Genomic DNA, 14,512 nt, shown 5'->3' with positions numbered 1-14,512 from the left:
ATTGCTCTCTATAATCATTATGACAGTGATGGTTGGTGGTTGGCAATGAATTCTAAGTTTTAATCTGAATTTTAAAACAGCTACACAAAGGTAGAAATCCCACATCACTTTAGCATAGCATAAATGTCTGTTTTACAAAGTCTTTAGACTTTTCTGCAAAAAGAGTGCTAATGACTAACCGAGCTTCTTCTCCTATGATTCCATAGCATTTAGCCATGGCTATCAAAGTGCGGTCAAATTGTATTACTCCTACAGAGTGGATACACCCACATTCAAGGAAGCCATGGTCTTAGGTTTTCAGAACAATTGAGAAATTGAGATTTTGTAGGTCTCTCATTCCTTAATTCAAAATTGACTTGATGACAGACAACAGCAATGTTATGACCAACAGTTTGAACTGTGACCAGAAATGGTTCAGCAGCTAGTGAAGAAAGATAAACTTTACAATAAACCATGCCCCCAAGAAAACCTTTCAGAAGCCATAGGATATGCCTACACACTTCCAACATTTTCCCACCTTTCCTAGAGTTGCTTACATGAAATACACTTCAGAATTCATTTTGTATCCTCACATTTTCAAAATTGGAAGACAACACATAAGGAAAAAAGACACAGGGGACATGGAAGAAATAAGCATCAGTGAAAACATGAAATCATAAAAATATAACTTGAACACTTTAAAATGGAAGGTAAACTAACAATTACATGAGAAGTTTGATATAGAAGGCATCCTTCTTTTTCAAGTGAAATGCCATGCACAAAAGATAGATAGTTGGGCCCAGTATAGAGGGGAGGTTTGAAATTGATTATATACATGTTTCACTGGGGAGGAAAGTATATCTTTCATTTTATTAACTAGAGCACACTTGCACTGTTTTCATAGAATCATAGAATCCTTGAGTTGGAAGAGACCTCGTGGGCCATCCAGTCCAACCCTCTGCCAAGAAGCAGAAAAATCACATTCCAATCACCCCAAGACAAGAGTTTTATTACTCTTATTCATGTTCAGAAAAAAATTCCCATAGGATTGTGTCTAAAGTTTCATTGATTCATTCACTCAATTGGATATTCCCTTTAACCCTAGCATCCAAGTTGGGTGTAATAATAATAATAATAATAATAATAATAATAATAATAATAAAGTTTAAAGAAAATGAACACATCAAACTACTCTGGGACTTCCAAATTCAGACTGACAGAGTTTTGGAGCACAATACTCCTGACCTCGCAATCGTTGAAAAAACAAACAAACAAAGTATGGATTGTTGATGTTGCAATCCCAGGCAACAGCAGAATTGATGAGAAGCAACTGGAAAAGCTTACACAATATGAGGGTTTAAAGATCGAACTGTAAAGACTCTGACACAAGCCAGTCAACGTGGTCCCAGTGGTGATTGGCACACTAGGTGCAGTGCCTAAACACCTTCACCAGCACTTGAAAACAATTGACACTGACAAAATTGTCATTTGTTCACTGCAAAGGGCAACCCTACTCAGATCTGCACGCATTATTTGCTGTTACATCGCATAGTCCTAGACATTTGGAAAGTGTTCGATGTGTGATCCAATACAACAATCAACATAGTGATCTTGTTTGCTGTGTCCTAATCTTGTTGTGTTAATAATAATAATAATAATAATAATAATAATAATAATAATAATTGTTTCTGGCATTTGGAAACAATAAACATTGACAAAATCACAATCTGTCAACTGCAAAAGGCCACCTTACTTGGATCTGCACACATCATTCAAAAATACATCACATAGTCCTAGATGTTTGGGAAGTGTTCAACTTGTGATTTTGTGATACGAAATCCAGCATATAGATCTCGTTTGCTGTGACATACTGTGTTTTTGTATCAGAATAATAATAATAATAATAATAATAATAATAATAATAATAATGCATTTATTGCCTGCCTCTCCTTTAAGGTCATCTGTCATTATATGCTAGTTCCCTATGCATGGCATACATTATTTTGGTGCTGGAAGCTGGATTTAGATTTCTTTTTTTTTTAACTTGGGAAAGGAAGAAAAATAAAGCACACTCCAAACAAGGTACAATCACAGTTGCTCCCATGAATATATTATTAAGAATTGTCTGGTTGAAGAGATTTTTTAAAAAAATTGAGCTAACTTTGTTGCCTTTCCAACCCTTCAGACAAATTTCACAATGGCAGAGATAGCCCCAAAGAAGATTTCATATCAAATAGGAATGTCTGTAAGCTCCTGATATGAAATTTGAAGTTGTAAATGTAAAACCAAGAGCCATGTTTTTGTGAGTTTTAAGAAACTTCCCTTGAGCTAAATTGTTACTAAATAATTACTTTTTATTTTGGCTATGATTTCAAGACTGATTTTGGCTGGTTGACTTAGTAATCACAGAAAGCATTAGACAGCTCTAATGAACCATGAAAAGTGTTTGGAAGCTACAGACTATGAAACCGAGCTTTTGTCAGATGGGTGCATAGGTTGAGAATCCTTTATCTGGAATTCCAAAATCTTAAAAACTCTAAAATTGAAAATTGTCCTCATGGATCCAAACACTTTCTAATAGTTTAATCTACACAAACTTTATTTAAAATATTACCTTCAGGCTATGTGTTTAAGAAGCATATGAAACATAAATGAATGTTGCTTTTAGACTTGGATCTCATCACCAAGATATATCATTGTGTAAGTACACACAGAAATCCAAAAGAACTTATATTTATTTATTTATTTATTAATTTATTATTTAAACTTATATGCCGCCACTTCCCTAGGGTCTGGAGCGGCTTACAAGAATAGCTAAAATCTAACAAAGTTTAAAAGCAATTTAAAACAATTTATAAACAACAGTATCAAACATTAAAAACCTGTCGGAACAGGTATGTCTTACATGCCCTGCGGAAAGCTGGTAAGTCCCGCAGGGCACGAACTTCAGGTGGCAGAGCATTCCAGACTGATGGCGCCACTGCTGTGAAGGCTCTGCGTCTGGTTGCCGTTAGACGCAAGGTCTTGACACTGGGGACTTCCAATAGATCTTGGTCCTCAGAACGGAGTGATCTCTGGGGTTGGTAGGGGGTGAGACGATCCCTTAGATACATTGGCCCCAGACCATGCAAGGCCTTAAAGGTGAGTACCATCACTTTGAAAGTGATCTGATGCTCAATTGGTAACCAATGCAGCTGTAGTAAGATTGGTGTTATGTGGCATCTCATCGGAATTCCCGCAAGAAGCCGAGCAGCTGCGTTTTGTACCAACTTGAGCTTCCGAATCACCGACAGAGGGAGGCCAATGTAGAGGGCGTTACAGTAGTCCAGTCTTGAAATGACCGTGGCTAGGTCGTCCCTGGACAGGTAGGGGGCCAGCCGTCTAGCCTGCCGCAGGTGAAAGAAGGCGGTTCTGCTCACGGCGGAGACCTGGGCCTCCATTGTCAGCAGAGGGTCCAAAAGGACTCCCAGACTCTTTACCAATGATGACGGGCGTAACGCCTCACTATCCAGGGTGGGCAGATGGATGTCCCCACTGCCTGGTCCACCCAGCCATAGGATCTCTGTCTTTGCTGGATTCACCCTCAACCTGCTGGCACGCAGCCATCCAGTAACGGCCTTGAGGCACTGATGGAAACAATCGGGTACAGAGTCCGGTCGGCCTTCCATCTTCAGCACCAGCTGAGTGTTATCGGCATATTGATAACACTCAAGCCCAAAACCTCGAACCAACTGAGCAAGTGGTCGCATAGAGATGTTAAACAACAGAGGGGATCTATAAGAGATCTTATAACACTGACCTTAACAAAACTTGTGCTATACAAAATCTGTTCTCCCAATTTTGCTGAAATAAAGGAAAGATGTAAAATAAAGGAATAAATAAATATGTAAACTAGAATGACTACCCTCTAAATCAACAGTCTTCAACTTTAGGTCCTCCAGATGTTTTGGAATTCCCTAGAAGCTCAAGTTAGCATAAATTCTGATGGCTGAAATCCAAAGTAGTAAGCAGACCAAAAGTGGAAAAATGCTACTCAAAATTAAGGGATGACAACCTAGACATTGTGGCGTCATGTTACATTTCCCATCCATTTTCAAAATAGTACAGATACAATGTAGTGCATTTAGATCTATGGTGTAGCATGCGACTTTCCAGCTAGTGCCATTGGATTGCACATGGTTTTAATCCCTGCTTCTGTGTAATAACATATTTAAATTTGCTCATTACTGTCTAGTAGGTTATGAGTTGTTCAACCCTGCTTTTTAGCCCCATTCACTCGTGCTTAAGCAGGGCTCCCCAAACTTAGGGTTTGAAATGATTTGAAGAAAGGCAACAACAATAATCCTAATTAACCTGACTATCTCATGAGCCAAAAGCAGGCCCACATCCTATGGAAATACTGGTATGTTTATGTTGGTTAAAAGTGTTCTGCATTTTTAATATTGCATTGTTCTTCCATGTTTCTTGCACTACAAATAAGATATGTCAAGTGTGCATAGGAATTTGTTAATTTTTTCCCCAACTATAATCCGGCCCCCAACAATCTGGGGGATCACGAACTAGCCTTCTGCTTTCAAAAGTTTGAGATTTCTGTGCTTAAGAGTGCCCTTATCTTAATTTGTGAAATATTGATAGTTTGTGGAATGGAGAGGATATAATCAGTGACCTTGCAGATCATATATGTGCAATGGTTGATGCATGGAACAGACATTTTTCCTGCTTTGGCAGGGGGGATGCCGGACGAGGGGGACAAGAAGGCACAGATGGGAAGAGATACTCCAAACCATGTCTGTTTTAAAAGGCAACCTATTAGCACTTTGAAACTGGAAGTCTCAACATTAAAAATAGCTCATATTTCCGAAATATTTTATTTATTTATTTATTTACAGTATTTATATTCCGCCCTTCTCACCCCGCAGGGGACTCAGGACGGATTACAATGTACACATATATGGCAAACATTCAATGCCAAAGACACACAACAGATATAGACAAACGGTCAGAGGCTATTTAACTTTTTCTGGCCGCTAGGGGAGCTGTCGCTTTCATCGTCTATCTGCGACGCTGATGAAGTACTTCCACATTCCCCACATGCTTTTTGCTGGAGTCCTTTGCTGGAGTCTTTTTTAAGGCTTCGTAAATTTTGTTAAATTAGCTTCCCCACACATAGGTGGTACCTAATTTTCCTACTTGGCAGATGCAACTGTCTTTCGGGTTGCAAACGTGGACAACAAGCTACACAATTGGTCGGAAGCTCACTCTGACCTGGGCTGGCTTCGAACTCATGACCCTGTGGTTAGAAGTGATCTTAATGCAGCTGACACTCAGACAGCTGCACCACAGTCCCGGTACCGAAATAGCCACACACAACCTTTTTTAAAATTGCTCCTTTAAATAAATCATCCTGTAACTCCTTTGGAAAGCCCTTCCCTTGCCACAAAAGACAAGGTAGGGAAGGGTTCTGCCCTTTCCTTTCCTCTGCTGAATTAATTGAGAGCAAACTATACTTTTGCACTCTGGATCCATTTGGCAGCAACTGAACTAAACTGATGACAAAAGAAGCAGAGAAAAAAAACTGGGACATTTTAAAAATAAGATGGAATATATTAGGGTTTATCGGGATTATTTCATGACAAATCAGAACAGATAGAGTGTATGTACACTACATGGATGGATCTCAGTCATCATAACAGTTCTTGTAAAACTAGGCCAAAGGACTAGGAAGTCCAGGGAATTATTTCTGATAGGCTAATATTTGGATGGATGATTGTGAAATAATACCAAGTGCATCAAAGAAATCACAAGGAATGCAATGGCAAACCATCACTGGCAATTCCTTACGTAAGAAACCTTAGGAATTCCATGGGCTTGATACAAGTTTACAGGTTCCTTAAAGAAAGCGAAGTAACTAGTCATGTCCTTATATATTGACACAGAAAAATGAGATTATCTACAGAGACTTCCTGGGATCAGGAGGCACCTACAGCTAAAGTGTAAACAGAGAGAATGGTGAAAGAGGAGATATAGCAGACCTCTGCATGCCAAGTCCATGTGATGTGGAATCTTAGTTTCCTTTTGTTATTTTGAGGATTATTTTGGGAAATTAGTATGGCTTCTCAGGGGTTCCAAAGAGGAAAACACCTGGTCATCAGATACACTGTTAACTGCTCACTTTGATTTAAAGTTTCATAGGAAGCTTGCTGGAATAAGGTAGGAATATGTTATGCAATGTACTTTAAAAAACAGGAGAAAGTGAATAAGAGGAAAAGCAATGGAAGGAGAGAAAACCTAGTGGCATACATTAGAGATTGAGCATTTAAGCAGAACAATCTAAAAGAGGTTGCAATCATTTGTTACAGAAGCATTGCGTTATGGAGAGATTGTTATAAGAGAAGCTCCTAAAGCAGCTGGTTACATGGAGTACAATGGAGTCACTTAGTAAAGCCAATGATCAGCTTGGTACTAATGCAACATGAGCTGAGTTTGCTAAGCAAAGAAAAAGAGCTTCAATTTTAGACAGGGCTTCAGTGATAAGGTATGTCTTGAAAAGTCAGATAAGTAATTGTTCTATCTCCAAGTATGGCATGAATATACTGGCTTAATACATTTCAGAACAAAAAATGAGAAATGCAAAGACCATGAAAAGAGAACCTTGGCAAGCCTGGGCAAGAGCAACCAATTGCGGTTTGGAATGGTATGAAGGAAAAAAAATGAAACTAGAGGTCAAACTTATAATTAGTGGCAATTATGAATGCAGCCACCTCTCTAGATTTGTGGTCTTAATCTTTGTGGATTTGATTATTCATTGATTTGATTTAAAATGTTCTCTCTAGGAATCTCTAGATCCTCCAGTGTCAACTATGGTCAAATTTCTCCTGTCATACTGGAGTAACTAGAAATTACTAGAGAGATCTATCTCTAAGAATCTCTAGGTCCTTCAATGCAATTCTAAAGTAAACTTCCAGCAGAAGTTGACCATAAAGTAACGCTAGAAGACCTAGAAATTCCCAGAGAAGGGTTCTCAGATAAAATAAAAAACAGCAATTTTTAGTTTGTGGTTTTTCACATTAATTGAGGACCTGCCCCTGATCTCAGAAAATGTGGGGGGCTGATTGTAGAAACAGTGACAGATATGGATGGACTCTTAATAAGATGAGGTGAGATAGGAACAGTCAAGAACAGAGAATGATAGAGGTTAGGAATTGATAAAAACCATAAGTCAGAGAAGCAGCTGTAATTTGATGGGACATGAGCTGTGGAAATCGTTCAGGGGGAAGTGTACCTTTGCTATAACTCAAGTGTTAAATAATGCTAAGTATGGAACCAGGATGAAGCTGGATGTTTAACTTCTTTTACCAATAACCTTTCCTGTTTTTGTTTTCTACAGGAGGGTCTGGATAATTTAATTTAAAAATGAATAAGGAGGATCAGCCAGTTATTACTACACTGATCCAAAACCACACATCCATTTGGGCTCAGGAATCGGATCTAGGAAGGAGTTTTAAAGGAAGGAGAGTAGAAGTCCTAGGATTGGAACTATGGGGCCAACCTGCATAGGGGATCTGTCCCAGAAGCTTATCAGCTTCGTGCTTTGGTCTTAGGATAACCTAAATACAGTTGGCCATCTGTATTCACAGATTCTGCACCCACAAATATAGCCAGGCATGGCTTGAAAATGTTAAAAAAATTCAGAGGCAAACCTTGATTTTTCTGTTTTATGTAACAGACATCATTTTATTTTGCCATTGTATACAATGGGACTTGAACATTTACAGATTTTAGAACTAAACAAATGGCCCACTGTATATCAGCTGGTGACTGATGCAGTTAAGACTTCCCTTAGGTAAGAGTTTGAGACAACAAAGAACTTGAGGTATTTTTGGAGCTCTTTTGGGTGGTTTCCAATCAATGTCCATGCATGCTTGGAACACTCATTGAAAAATCCTGATATTTTTACCATGGTGAAATTCCTCACTGGTTGTTTACAAACTAGTAATCAATATGGGTAATTATAAATGAATGTCTGATTGATGTGAGTCGATGGGGGAAATTTAATTCACTGCCTGGTTAATATGCATAGACAGATTGGATTGGTCCAATTGCATAGACTATAGTGATGGATCACCGGAGTTGAAGTTTTGCAGCCTCTAGAGGTGTATATACTTCACCAGAGGCGGCCCTAGGTAATTTTCAATGGTAAGCAAACAGTATTTTGGCGCCCCCCCCCCCCCAAAACCAATCACTATCTATCTATCTATCTATCTATCTATCTATTAGGCCTGGGTAACAACGCAAAAATTTGTTTCTAAAATCGTTTTGTAATTGGGGGTTTTTTTTGTTTCGATATTTAAAATAATTACAAAATTTTCAAAAAAAAAAGTTCGGTATTTACGAAATTTCGTAAATATTTACAAAACATTTTGTAAAGATGGCGCCCTTTTTTTTCAATATTTTTTCAATATTTTTTCAATATTTTTTAAATTTAATTATTAATTTAGTAGAATAGGGAGGAGAAATTAAAATTATTATTAAGGAGGGAAGGCAGGCACTCACTCTGGCGGGCCCTCTAATCAAGGTGGTCAGTTGAAACATTCACACCTCGCTCCAGCAGACAAGAGTCCTTTGTCCCACCCTGGTTATTATTCCACATAAATATATAAACCCTTTTTCCTACTTCCAACAGACCTCACTAGTACAGGATGCTTGCCATAGATGCAGGCAAAACGTCAGGAGAGAATGCCTCGCTCGCCCCTCTCGCTCGCCGCTCACTCGCCCCTCTCGCTCGCCGCTCGCTCGCCTCTCTCACTCGCCATAGATGCAGGCGAAAAGTCAGGAGAAAATGCCTCTAGGCCATGGCCATATGGCCTGAAAAAACCTACAACAACCCAATCAGGGACATCTGTAATCACCTCTCAACAAAAGATTGCTCCAGGCACTGCCAGGCCATCAAATGCTAATCAAGGTGGTCAGTTGAAACATTCACACCTCGCTCCAGCAGACAAGAGTCCTTTGTCCCACCCTGGTCATTATTCCACATAAATATAAACCCTTATAAATATAGACTTCACTACCTCTGAGGATGCTGCTTGCCATAGATGCAGGCAAAACGTCAGGAGAGAATGCCTCGCTCGCCCCTCTCGCTCGCCATAGATGCAGGCGAAAAGTCAGGAGAAAATGCCTCTAGGCCATGGCCATATGGCCTGAAAAAACCTACAACAACCCAATCAGGGACATCTAATCACCTCTCAACAAAAGATTGCTCCAGGCACTGCCAGGCCATCAAATGCTAATCAAGGTGGTCAGTTGAAACATTCACACCTCGCTCCAGCAGACAAGAGTCCTTTGTCCCACCCTGGTCATTATTCCACATAAATACAAACCCTTATAAATATAGACTTCACTACCTCTGAGGATGCTGCTTGCCATAGATGCAGGCAAAACGTCAGGAGAGAATGCCTCGCTCGCCCCTCTCGCTCGCCATAGATGCAGGCGAAAAGTCAGGAGAAAATGCCTCTAGGCCATGGCCATATGGCCTGAAAAAACCTACAACAACCCAATCAGGGACATCTAATCACCTCTCAACAAAAGATTGCTCCAGGCACTGCCAGGCCATCAAATGCTAATCAAGGTGGTCAGTTGAAACATTCACACCTCGCTCCAGCAGACAAGAGTCCTTTGTCCCACCCTGGTCATTATTCCACATAAATATAAACCCTTATAAATATAGACTTCACTACCTCTGAGGATGCTGCTTGCCATAGATGCAGGCAAAACATCAGGAGAGAATGCCTCGCTCGCCCCTCTCGCTCGCCATAGATGCAGGCGAAAAGTCAGGAGAAAATGCCTCTAGGCCATGGCCATATGGCCTGAAAAAACCTACAACAACCCAATCAGGGACATCTAATCACCTCTCAACAAAAGATTGCTCCAGGCACTGCCAGGCCATCAAATGCTAATCAAGGTGGTCAGTTGAAACATTCACACCTCGCTCCAGCAGACAAGAGTCCTTTGTCCCACCCTGGTCATTATTCCACATAAATACAAACCCTTATAAATATAGACTTCACTACCTCTGAGGATGCTGCTTGCCATAGATGCAGGCAAAACGTCAGGAGAGAATGCCTCGCTCGCCCCTCTCGCTCGCCATAGATGCAGGCGAAAAGTCAGGAGAAAATGCCTCTAGGCCATGGCCATATGGCCTGAAAAAACCTACAACAACCCAATCAGGGACATCTAATCACCTCTCAACAAAAGATTGCTCCAGGCACTGCCAGGCCATCAAATGCTAATCAAGGTGGTCAGTTGAAACATTCACACCTCGCTCCAGCAGACAAGAGTCCTTTGTCCCACCCTGGTCATTATTCCACATAAATATAAACCCTTATAAATATAGACTTCACTACCTCTGAGGATGCTGCTTGCCATAGATGCAGGCAAAACGTCAGGAGAGAATGCCTCGCTCGCCCCTCTCGCTCGCCATAGATGCAGGCGAAAAGTCAGGAGAAAATGCCTCTAGGCCATGGCCATATGGCCTGAAAAAACCTACAACAACCCAATCAGGGACATCTAATCACCTCTCAACAAAAGATTGCTCCAGGCACTGCCAGGCCATCAAATGCTAATCAAGGTGGTCAGTTGAAACATTCACACCTCGCTCCAGCAGACAAGAGTCCTTTGTCCCACCCTGGTCATTATTCCACATAAATACAAACCCTTATAAATATAGACTTCACTACCTCTGAGGATGCTGCTTGCCATAGATGCAGGCAAAACGTCAGGAGAGAATGCCTCGCTCGCCCCTCTCGCTCGCCATAGATGCAGGCGAAAAGTCAGGAGAAAATGCCTCTAGGCCATGGCCATATGGCCTGAAAAAACCTACAACAATCCAATCAGGGACATCTAATCACCTCTCAACAAAAGATTGCTCCAGGCACTGCCAGGCCATCAAATGCTAATCAAGGTGGTCAGTTGAAACATTCACACCTCGCTCCAGCAGACAAGAGTCCTTTGTCCCACCCTGGTCATTATTCCACATAAATACAAACCCTTATAAATATAGACTTCACTACCTCTGAGGATGCTGCTTGCCATAGATGCAGGCAAAACGTCAGGAGAGAATGCCTCGCTCGCCCCTCTCGCTCGCCATAGATGCAGGCGAAAAGTCAGGAGAAAATGCCTCTAGGCCATGGCCATATGGCCTGAAAAAACCTACAACAACCCAATCAGGGACATCTAATCACCTCTCAACAAAAGATTGCTCCAGGCACTGCCAGGCCATCAAATGCTAATCAAGGTGGTCAGTTGAAACATTCACACCTCGCTCCAGCAGACAAGAGTCCTTTGTCCCACCCTGGTCATTATTCCATATAAATATAAATCCTTATAAATATAGACTTCACTACCTCTGAGGATGCTGCTTGCCATAGATGCAGGCAAAACGTCAGGAGAGAATGCCTCGCTCGCCCCTCGCCCAAAATCTGGCTACCAGTACCCTCTAAAATAACCCTCTAAAATCAGAACAATAAATAAAGAGCAACACTAAAAAAGGGGGGGGGGATTCCTGACATGAAGCAATCAGGGCCAGTTAACCGCTCCCAACAAAGGATTCCTGGGCAGCAACTAGCTCGGCTTCGAAGCTGCAAGGCCATTAAATACTCATCAAGATGACCAATTGCAACATTCACACTTACCTCAAGCAGACATGAGTTCTTTTTCCCACCCTGGACATTCCACAGATATACAAACCCCTCTTGCCTAGTTACAAACAGACCTCACAGCCTCTTGAGGATGCCTGCCATAGATGTGGGTGAAACATCAGGTGAGAATGCTTCACCAAGCACCAAAGAGCATTCTGAACTCCACCAATAATAGAACTGAACCAAACTTGGCATACAGGACTTTCATGACTAACAGAAAATACTGGAGAGGGGGTTGGGAAAAATAGACCCTGACATTTGGGAATTGCAGTTTACCAAGCACCAAAGAACATTCTGAGCTCCACCAACAATAGAATTGAACCAAGCTTGGCATATAGGACTTCCATTATTACCAAATACTAGAGGGGTTTGGGGGAGGCATGTACAGAAGATGACATTTGCAGTACCTTTTGACCAGGCCTCCTTGCTGCCCTGAGAGGGGTCCAGGCTCAGCTGCAGGGAAGGAAAGGGAAAGCGAAAGAGCCTGGCTGGCTGGCTGGCTGGCTGCCTCCCTCCCTCCTGGCAGCACGTGGAGGGAGGGAGGGAGGACTTCCCTCTCGCCTAGTGGGCGGGGCCTGCGCTTCTCCATTAGAAGAAGGCTGTGGAGGGCGCATGGGGCCTGCAGGAGGAGGCGTGGCCTAAGGACAGAACAGCGCCCCCTGGCAAAAAAAGTATTCCGCCACCGCTTACTTCGAGTAATGGACGGGCCGCCCCTGTACTTCACATTCTTACATTAGAACTTCACATTTTGATTTGTCCCATATTGATGAATTTCTTCTTTAACTGTTTCAAAGGGAATAAAATCAGAAATGCCAGGAACTGCAATGAGCCATATCAGTTATATTGAAAAAGGATCCAATTTTTTTTAAAATAACAAAATCCCACCAACAAAAAATATAACACAAGCAGCTGAGATTTTTAAATAAAAGCTGGCAGGCACAGGTGCCAATCGGAAAGGGAAACGTGGTTTGGGATCAGAACCAAGAATGGGTCTAATCATTTACTGACATAGAGCGAGACTTGATTTGTCACCATAAAGTGAAACCTGACAAACAGAAACAACCATCTTTCCAGAGTGTCACAAACAACTCTACTCTGTGTGCATACCTGAGTTCATTTGGAAAAGGTCTGGGTATTTTTCCTTCCAGAGAAAAAGATATCAAATCATTTTGTGCCAGGTTTCAAAGAACAGTAAACATAGTAAGCAGCAATGTCACAATAGAAAATGACTTCTGAAAATATGGCTCATTCTTTTGCAAGCTGTGAATGAAAAATTGGCTGGCTGTACAGGAACATTAGACTGGGGAGTAGTTAGATGGTGGAATGAAGACTGCTGGTGCTTTGCTTTTTTGGAGGGGCATGGATACTGTAGTTTCAACATTTATGTGACAGGTAAAATGCTAGCAACTACTGTTCTCCCTCCCAACAAATGCATGTTAGAGGAATTTACCACTCAAGGGAAGCAAACTGGCACACAATTGTGTACATCCCAATACTGGCCTTCTTCCTCCCCACAATTACTTGTTCCCTGCTAATGTTGGACAAAATACACTAGTAACTGCCTAGTCTAATTATTTGAGATCACAGAAATGCTGGAAAACTCTATGTAGTCTACCATGTTAGACTACATAGAGAAGCCATTGAAATCCACAAGCATGTGGACAATTTCAACAGAAAGAAAGAAAGCATGAAAATGAACAAAATCTGGCTACCAGTATTAAAAAAAACTCTAAAATTAAAACAGTAAATAAAGAACAAAACTCAAACATAGGGGAACTCCAGACAAGAAAAAATCAGGAACACCTAATCCCCTCTCAACAAAGGATTCTCCCATGCGGTAACAAGCAACACCTAAAAATTGTCAGGCCATACCTAGCTCCAACAGATAAGAGTTCTTTCTCCCACCCTGGACTTCCTACAGATCTCTAAATCCCATTTTTCTGGTTTCCAACAGATGTTACAATCTCTGATGATGCATGTCACAGATGCAGGTGAAACATCTAGAACATGGCCATTCAGCCCAAAAAACCTACAACAACCCAGTGATTCCTGAGATGTTTACAAGGCCCATATGTGGCTTCCCTCGTTGATATCAAACCATGTCTACATTTGCTTTCTTCATTAATACTAGTGTATCTGTTGTTCCCAAGCTCACTGGATAAATGTCTTAATTCTGGTTTATTTTAATATGCCATTTTGAAACAAAATTGCTGCTTTACAACTTTTTAATGTGCTGAAGTAGCCCCCAGGGCTTTTAAGGCCATGTGGCAAGAGTACAAGTGTAAAATAAATAAATGGCTGCAAGCCAAATGAAGTGCTATTCCACAACAAACCCAGTCTGATAGGTGATATTGTCTTCATCTGACTTTGGCAGAGGCAATTTAACACTTGTGAAGCCACTATCAGAAACATTCCTTCACTTCCGTGCCTCAAGAAAAATAAATGGGACATAATAAGCTGAAGATAGTGTGAAACTGATTTATGTTCACAGCCTGTCATAATATTCACTTTGAATAGAATTTTAATAGAGTGTATAAATACAGTGCTGCTAATACTAAAAATCCTGCTTGACTCTTGTATTCAAACGCAGCATCAAATGACAGAAACTTTTAAACATATAACAATTTGACTTTTGTTACGAAGGGCTTCAGAGGAGAAATCAACACATAGCTTTAATGGTTTTGAAAGACCAATGTCAGTGTCAAACAGTGAGAAAAATGCTTCATGACTTTGGGAACATTCTCAGGCTCTAAAGCTTTAAAAGTTAACATACAGTGTGATGGCTTAAGCATTGGATTATGACTCTGGAGACTAGGGTTTGAATCCCCACTCAGCCT

General features: G+C 41.0%; 1 protein-coding gene across 7 annotated transcripts in view; it reads right to left on the bottom strand.

The window, feature by feature from the left end:
• Window positions 1-14,512, bottom strand: part of CNTN5 (contactin 5) — an 826,419-nt gene that overhangs the window by 59,632 nt on the left and 752,275 nt on the right. The gene's annotated exons all lie outside the window — the stretch shown is intronic.

Source organism: Anolis sagrei, chromosome 3 (genome assembly GCF_037176765.1).
Source record: "Anolis sagrei isolate rAnoSag1 chromosome 3, rAnoSag1.mat, whole genome shotgun sequence".
Lineage (NCBI taxonomy): Eukaryota > Metazoa > Chordata > Lepidosauria > Squamata > Dactyloidae > Anolis > Anolis sagrei.
The sequence above is the reverse complement of the archived record's forward strand: the minus strand, read 5'-3'. Positions and strand labels throughout refer to the sequence as shown.